Genomic DNA, 9751 nt, shown 5'->3' on the forward strand with positions numbered 1-9751 from the left:
CCCTTAGGATATTAACCTGCCTTCCATCTGTTAGTTATCTCTCTTCAACATTCCTTTGGTTGACTAAGCATTTAAAAAAATTCTTCAAAACCTCCTCTGAATTGGTTATAACACTGTACAATTCATTAATCAATTGAATAAAATCTTGACACATGTACAACATAAAAGAAAGTTGTGGCATGCAATGAAAGCAGTGTTTAGAAAAAAATTTACAGCATTAAATGTATATATTAGAAAATAAAAAACATCCAAAATCACTTATCTAAACTTTCACCTTAGGAAACTACAAAAAGAAGAGCAATTAAATCCAAAGTAAACAAAAGAAAATTAATAATAAAAATTATAGCAGAAATCAATCTAATTGAAAATAGGAAGTCAATGGAGAAAAAAATTTTAAGCTGGCCCTTTAAAAAAAAATCAGCAAAATCAATAAGCCTCTAGCCAAGCTAACTAAGAAAAAAAGAAAGGACACAAATTACTAATATCAGAAATGAAAGAGGGGACATCACTACAGATCTCATGAACATTAAGAGAACAATAAAGAAATACCATGACCAACTCTGTACCTACAAATTTGACAACCTAGATGAAATGGAACAATTCCTTTATAGACATAACCTGCCAAAGTTCACACAACAAAAAACAGACAATCTGAATAGACCTGTATCTATTAAAGAAAGTGATAATCTTCAAAATAGAAAGCACCAGGCCCGTATAGATTCACTGGCGAGTTATACCATTTAAGGAAGAAATAATACCCATTTTCTAATCTTTTTCAGAAAACAGAATCAGGGGGAATACTTCATAACTCATTCTATAAATCCAGCATTATCCTAATACCAAAACCAAAGACATTTTAAGAAAACTACAGACCACTATCTCTCATGAATATAGATGCAAAAATCCCCAACAAAATATTAGCAAAGCAGATCCAACAATGTACACAAAGAATTACATAACACTACAAAATGGAATTATCCCAGGTATGTAAGGCTGGTTCAATACTGGAAAACAATTCATGTAATCCATCACATCATCAGGCTAAAGAAGAAAATCATATGATCCTATCAGTAGATGCAGAAAAAGTATTTGACAAAATACAACACCTATTCAAAAGAAAATTAGTAAACTAAGAATAGAGAGGAATCTCCTCAACTTGACAAAGAATATCAACAAAAAAACCTAAAGTTGGCATAATATGTAATAATAAGAAACTTGAAACTTTCCCACTAAGATTAGAAACAAGGCAAGGATGTCACCTCTCACCATTGCTTTTTAACATTGTACTGGAAGTCATAACGAGTGCAATGAGATAAGAAAAGGAAATGAAAGGTATACAGATTGGGAAGGAAGAAATAAAACTGATTTTGTTCACAGATGACATTATTATCCGTGTAGAACTAACAAAGAACTAACAAAAACACTTCTGGAACTAATAAGCAGTTATAGGAAGATTGCACAATACAAGGTTAATATTCAAAGTCAATGGCTCTCCCAAAAATTAACTGTTAGGACCATACCAAAATAAAAAGCTTTTGTACAACAAAGGAATCCATCAACAAAACAAAAAGGCAAAGTACTGAATTGGAGAAGATACTTTCAAATAATATATCTAATAAGGGATTAATATCCAAAGTATATAAAGAACTTATACACTACAACACCAAAAATATATATATATCCAATTAGAAAACGGGCAGCAGACATGAAAAGACATTCTTCCAAAGAAAACGTACAGATGGCCAACAGACACAAGAGAGATGCTCAACATCACTCATCATCAGGGAAATAATTACAAAACCACAATGAGATATCACATCACACCTATCAGAATGGCTAGTATCAAAAAGAAAAGAAATAGGAAGTCCTGGTGAGGATGTGGAAAGAGGGAACTCTTGTGCACTGTTAGGAGGAATGTAAATTGGTACAACCACTGTGGAAAACAGTATGGAGTTTTCTCAAAAAATTAAAAATATAAATACCACATGATCCAGTAATTCCACTATTGGGTATCTACCCAAATAAAATAAAAACACTGTTTCAAAAAGATATATGCACCCCTATGCTTACTGCAGCATTATTTCCAATAGCCAAAATATGGAAGCAACCCAAGTGTCTGCTGACAGAAAAATGGATAAAGAAGTTATGGTGTCTACAAAGGAATATTATTCAGCCATTAAAAAGAATGCAATCTTGCCATTTTCAATGACATGGCTGGACCTAGAGGGCATTATGCTAAGTTAAATAAGTCATACAGAGAAAGACAAATACCACATGATTTCCTTATATATGGAATATAAAAAACAAAACAAATGAACAACAAACAAAACGGACTCTTAAATTCAGAGAACAAACTGGTGGTTGACAGAGGGGAGGTGGGTGAAATAGATAAACAAGATTAAGAGATACAGACTTCCAATTATAAAATAAATTAGCTATGGAGATGAAAAGTACAGCATAGGGAATACAATCAATAATAATACTGTAATAACATTGTATCACCATACAGATGGTGATTCCACTTATGGTAAGTAATAAGTAATATACAGAATTGTTGAATCATTATGTCATACCACTAAAGCTAGTACAGCACTGTATGTTAATTAAACTTCAATTTTTTTTAAAGTCTATTATTTTCCAAGGGCACCTGGGTGGCTCAGTTGGTTAAGCCTCTGAATTTGGCTCAGGTCATGATCTCACAGTTTGTGAGTTTAAGCCCCACACTGGGCTCTGTATTGGCACTGCAGAACCTGCTTCAGATTCTTTGTCTCCCTTTCTCTCTCTGTCCCTCCTCCGCTCTCCTTCTCTCTCTCAAAACTAAATAAATAAACATTAATAAAGTCAGGACACCTGGGTGGCTCAGTAGGTTAAGCGTCCAACTTTCACCCAGGTCATAATCTCATAGTTTGTGAGTGTAAGCCCCACATCAGGCTCTCTGCTGCCAGCATAGAGTCCACTTTGGATTCTCTTTCTCTGCTCATGCTCACTCTCTCTCCCTCTCTCTCAAAAACAAATAAACATTTAGAAAAAAAGCCAACTGCTTTCCAATATACCAACAATGAACAAGTGGAATTTGAAATTAAAAACAGAATACCCTTTTCATTTGCACCTCCATAAACAAAATACTCAGGTATAAATCTAACAAAATAGATACAAAATCTATATGAGGAAAATAACAGAACTCTGATGAAAGAAATCAAAGAACTAAATAAATGTTCATGAATACGAAGATTCAATATTGTCCAGATGTTCTTCCCAACTTAATCTATAGATGCAATACAATCCCAATTGAAATCACAGCAAGTTATATTGTATCAACAAATTGATTCTAGAGTATGTAAGGAGAGGCAAAAGACTTATAACAGCCAACACAATATTGAAGAAGAAGAAAACTGGAGGATTGAGGCTAACCAACTTCAAAACTTACTACTGTAATCAAAGCTACAGTAATCATAACAGTGTAGTATTACTAATGAAGGAAAAGACACACAAATCAATGGAATAAAATAGAGAACCCATAAATAGACCCCATATAGTCAACTGATCTTTGACACAAGAGCAAAGTCAAAACAATGAAAAAAAGGAACTGTTTTCAATAAATGATGCTGAAACAACTGGACAACCAGTTTATTTTTATTTTTTGCAAAAAAAAAAAAAAAATCTAGACACAGACCTTACACCCACACACAAAAATTAAGCATCACAGACCTAAATGTGAAACACAAAACTATAAAACACCAAGAAGGTAAGATAGGAGTAAAACTCCATGTATAGGGTTTGGTAATGACTTTGTAGATACAAAACCAAAGGCAAGATCCATGAAAATAATAATTTATAAGCTGGGCTTCATTAAAATTAAAATTTTTCTGCTCTGTGTAAGATATTTCAAGGAGAATAAAAAGAGGAGCCACAGATTGAAGGAAAATATTTGCCAAAGACATATCCTATTGTTATACAAAATATACAAAGAACTCTTAAAACTCAACAGTAAGAAAACAAGCAACCTATTTAAAAATGGGGCAGGGAGATTGGGTGGCTCAATCATTAAGCATCTGACTTTGGCTCAGGTCATGATCTCACAGTTCATGAGTTCGACCTCCACTTTGAGTGAGCTTGCTCTCCCCTTCGGGTGAGCTTGAACCCTGTTTGGGGTAAAAACACAAGCCCTGCTTTGGGTGAGCCCCACTTCTCTCTCTCTCTCCCCCACTCCTCCCTGTCTCTCTCTGGCCCTCACTCACTTGCAACTTCTCTCTTTCTCTCTCCCTCAAAAAATAAAAATAATATGAAAATAAAAATGGGTCAAAGACCCATATTAAAACACCAAGCCAAAGAATATATACACATGGCAAATAAGCTTATGAAAAGATGCTCCATATGACATGTCATTGGGGAAAGGCAAATCAAAACAGCAACAAGATACGAGTACACACCTATCAAAATGGTCAAAATCCAGAATGCTGACAGCAGCAAACGTTGACAAAAATGCAAAGAAACAGAAATTCTCATCCACACTGGTGAGAATGCAAAACGATACAGCCATTCTGGAAGACACTTTGGTGATTTTTTTATAGAAATAAACATACTCTCATCATATGATCCAGCAATCACACTGGTTGGTATTTACCCAAGGACTTGAAAACTTATGTCCATACAAAAACCTGCACATGGATGTTTATAGCAGCTTTATTCAGAATTGCCAAAACTTGGAAGCAACCAAAACGTCCTTCAAAGCTGAGTGAATAAATAAACTGTGACACATCCAGACAGTGGAATATTATTCAACACTAAAAAGAAATGAGCTATCAAGCCATAAAAAGGCATAAAGAAATCTTAAATGTACAGAGGGTTTTTAGGATAGTGAAACTACTCTATATGATGCTATCATGATGGATACATGACATTATACATTTGTTCAAACCCTAAGAATGCATAACATCAGGAGTGAACCCAAATGTAAGCTATGAACTTTGAGTGATTAAAATGTGTTGATGTGGGTTCATCAATTGTAACAAATGCAACAAATGTAACAAAATCACTCTGGTGAGGGAGAGGTATACATGTGCAAGGACAAGGTGGTATGTGGGAAATCTTGGTACTTTCTACTCAATTTTGCTATGAACCTAAAACTGCTCTAAAAAAAACAGTGTATGTTTAAAATATCTAGGTTCTGGATCTGTTAAGCCAAGGAACATCTCTATACGCAGGGACTCTATCCCTTTGACTCTCCTTGGGGGTCATACCATCTTTCCTTTCCTCCTGATATTTCTGACTCATTAACTTAATCAAATTTACTGAGAATGAGTTTTACTTCACCTCAGTTACTGACACTGAGTTCCTTAAAACACCACACTTTACCCCCACCCCCTTCCCTGTCCATATGCCTGGGATAGAAGCAGCCCCCACTGAGGAGACTAGAGGGCCATGGGGAGAGTCCTGACAGAGGAATTATATCTGCATCTCTACAGTCTCCAGCCTGTCGGCCTTTATCTAACATACTTCTGAGCATTTAGTGGAGCATGAGAAAATAGGCACAGTTTCTGTCTCAGTAAAGTAATCTAATTGTCAAGGCAAGTCATTCTCCGGTGACAGTGTAACAATATGTTTTCAAACCACCATGTCAGCAATGACAAATAAACCAAGTAATAAAGCTTGTGCAACAAAGTTAGAAAGATCAATCCCAGCGCATAGAGAATGTCGCTTCTGAAGTGAAATTAAGCATATCCAGAGTGTTCATGATAATAGAGGAGGGGGGGTAGATAAAGTTGTGTTTCCATATCTATCATGCAATGAGTTATGAAAGTGCCCAGAATAAACTGCTGAAATAGCAACAGAGAATTAAAAAACAAAAATACCTCTGACCCAATGATATCAGAGTGCAAAGGTCTATTTCTTATACGATGCTATGGACTGAATATTTATCCCCCACTCCCATATTTGTATGTTGAAATCCTAATCTGCACTGTGATGATATTTAGAGATGGAGCCTTCGGGAGGTAATTAGGTCATGCGGGTGGACTCCTCATGATAGAATTAGTGCCTTTATAAAAATAGAGCTTGCTACCTCTTCTTCTTTTCACTATGTGAAGATAGAGCAAGAAGTCACTGCAAACCAGAAAGAGAACTCTCACCAAAACCTGACCATGCTGACACCCAGATCTCAGACTTCCCAGCCTCCAAAAAAATTATAAGAAATAAATATGTTGTTTAACTCAACCAGTCTATGGTATTCTGTTATAGCAGTCCAAACTAAGACATATGGCATTTTTAAAATATCAGAATATTACATGCACAAAATTCAAAAGCAAAAGCAAGACTAAGAGCTGATAGCATGGTGTGGCCACGTGCCCCACTCCAGTCCTCAGAGTCCATAAGCAGGCAAGCCATGGGCCACAGCTAGGGCCATGACAACAACTTAAATCCAGGAGCAATGCAATGAGTTGGAAACTCAGGAGTCCATCTACTCCTATTCCTTTACAGCTTGATTCCACTGTGATCCATCCCCTCTAACAATTAGCCTTCCAAAACACAAGTGAACTATGCCAATTCCAAATTCTATTTCAATGGAGCCTCACTTGATAAGATCCTACTAAATATTATCAGAAGATCCAAATGCTTCACCATTCTGTAACATCTACGGGAAGAGATAACGGCAAACTGTCCAGAAAATCGCAAGTTTACAAACAGTAAACATTTTCTCACATATTAAGTATTATCCCAGAAAATATGAGATTTCTCATTTTTAAATTATTAACGTTACACGTAGAGGTAAACCTTGATATAATAATGATCTTTGCTTAAGTACCAACTATGCAAAAAAAATAAATGAAATCGTAGAACAAATAAAAACTGTAAGAGCAGAAAAAAAAGATAAAAGGAAGGGAAACAAAAGAAGCCAAAAGCCAGTTAATCCATTTAGGTTACAATTGAGAATTTCTTAAGTTGGAAGCTGAAGTCTGAACAGAACTCTTGAAAATTCAAAAGAAACAGATGAGAAAAGAAGAATAGGAAAATTAAATTGGGGGGAGGGGAGCTACTTCAAGTAGATAATAATTTGGACACACCTAATGTCCAATTCTTGGAGCATAATGGAGACAACATGGAGGTAGATGAATCTTTGCTCCAGGAAATGGATGGCTTGAAGCTGAAGGTGAAAAAAATGATCAAGATTAAGGAGTGCACTTGCTGTGATGAGCACCGGGTGATGTATGGAAGTGTTGAATCACTATATCGTACATCTGAAACTAATATTACACTTTATGTTAACTAACTGGAATTTAAATAAAAACTTTAAAAAAAGGATGATCCAGAGACCCATATGGCAATTAGACTGGTGGGGTCCTCAGGCCCCAGTCCCCATCTGCAGAGGCTTGAATACCTCAGCATCTGTGGCTATGCTAAGACAATTTTGGTTTTCTTTTCTCTTGTCCTAAGAAAAAATAATTTTCAGAAGAATATTCTTCTGAGAATTATCATCACTGAATTTAATGAACTCACTTTAATAAACTCAAAAAGTCATAACAAAAAGTCATAACAAAACGTCATATCCTTTCCTTCACCATCCCAAATAAGATTCATGTTACTACCATCTCAACCAAAATATAGGATAGTGCCATCTTTTTATAGCCACACCCTTCCCCCATCTTTACCCCTAAAAATCACTGATCTAGTCTCCATTATGATAGTTTCATCTTTTTTTTAATGCCATATAAATGGAATCATTTGGCATGCAACTTTTGAAGACTACCATCTTTAACTCAGCATAATGTCTCTCAGATCCATTCAAATTATTGCATGTATCAATAATCTGTTTGGGTTTTTTTGAAGTTCCTTTTTAATTTTTTTTTCATTTAATTTTATTGTATTTCATCATAAGTGTACTCTTTAATCCTTATCTATTTCACTCATCCTCCCACTCCCCTCCCCTCTGGTAACTATCAGTTTGTTCTCTATCGTTAAGAGTCTGTTTCTTGATTTGTCTCTTTCTTTTTCCTTTGCTCATTTGTTTTGCTTCTTAAATTCCACATATGAATGAAATCATATGGTACTTGTCTTTCTCTGACATATTTCTTAGCATTATACTCTCTAGCTCCATCCATGTTGTTACAAATGGCAAGATTTCATTCTTTTTTATGGCTAAATAATATATATTCCATTATATATAATAATATTCCATATATAAATATTATATAAAAATAATATTATATATAAATATATGGTATATAACAATATTCCAGAACATACATATACATATGCATATGAGATCTCTCTATATATATATACACACACACACAAATTCCTCATTCATCTATCGATGGACACTTTGGGCTGCTTTCATAGTTTTGCTATTGTAAATAATGCTACAATAAACATAGAGGTGCATGTATCCCTTTGAATCAAGGTTTTTGTGTTTTTCTTGATAAATCTCCAGTACTGCAATTCCTGGATCATACGGTAGCTCTATTTTTTAATTTTTTGAGGAACCTCCATACTGTTTTCACAGTGGCTGCACCAGTTTGCATTCCCGCCATCAGTGCAAGAGGGTTCCTTTTTCTCCACATCTTTGCCAATACTTGTTGTTTCTAGTGTTTTTTATTTCAGCCATTCTAAAGGTGTGATGTGGTATCTCACTACAGTTTTGATTTGTATTTCCCTGATGATGAGCATCATCATGATCATCAAGATGATGAACACTGAGCATCTTTTTTAAAGTGTCTGTTGACCAAAGCCTTTGGCTTCTCACAGAAAAAGTTTTCAGTCACATTATCACCTGCTAGTTGCTTCTCATTTATCCAAACCAAAAGCAACTTCTCTGTATCTTCCAGAACATGTGGCTGTTGCTTTGACATTCTTGTGACTCCTTTTGCTGCATCTAGCCCCCTTCTTTCTTCTTTAATATTGTTCAAATGGTCACTGTAGACTTCTTATAGATCTTGAAATTTCGACCCCTTGCATACCTCATTTGTACTTCTTGATGATTTCCTTCTTAAGTTCCACTGTAATCATCTCCTTACCGCCTTTCTTGTCAACCTTTTTCTGCATGGGGGCCATTGTATATGCTTGCACGTATGTTGACTACTGTATAGTATTAATAAACTCTTGTCATATACTGTATTTAATGTAACTGGCAATAAGGCAGCGGAGGAAAGGGTCTATAGCTGCAGGCAGCCTGACCTAGAATGAAACAAAGTATTCCAAAGCTTACCCTTGTATGGAAAAGCAAAGGATTTCGCATAGGTGCCTTGAAGTGACAAAAAATACACTAGTGCCAGTTGTGGGCACCTTCCAGCGTTCTGAAAAATCACTGATTTCTGCCAAACACCGAGGCCTGAGACCGAGCATCTGAGCATGGGAGATGCGCACCCACAATCCCACAGGAAGAGAAAGAGAGAAGAACCATTGGCTCACTTGTGATCATGTGACATTCAGCATCACATATTACTCATATTCAAGACATCGCTCATTTATCAAATTAAAATTTATTAGAAATGCTTGCTTGTCTTGCAGAATACTTGCAAAACAAGTTACTCGCAATCTAAGGTTTTGCTGTATCTATTATAATTGTAATAGTATCTCTTCCTATAATCTTTTTGGTGGTTGCTCTAAAAATTACAAAATGCATAATTAACTTTTCGCAATCTATTTAGAATCAGTATTTTGCCACTTCAATTGAAGTGTCTTAAACATTATATCTACATATGCTGAAAACGTCATCAATGTTGTACTTTTGCTTTCAACAATAAAACATATTTTA

Source organism: Felis catus, chromosome B2, assembly GCF_018350175.1.
Source record: "Felis catus isolate Fca126 chromosome B2, F.catus_Fca126_mat1.0, whole genome shotgun sequence".
Taxonomy (NCBI): domain Eukaryota; kingdom Metazoa; phylum Chordata; class Mammalia; order Carnivora; family Felidae; genus Felis; species Felis catus.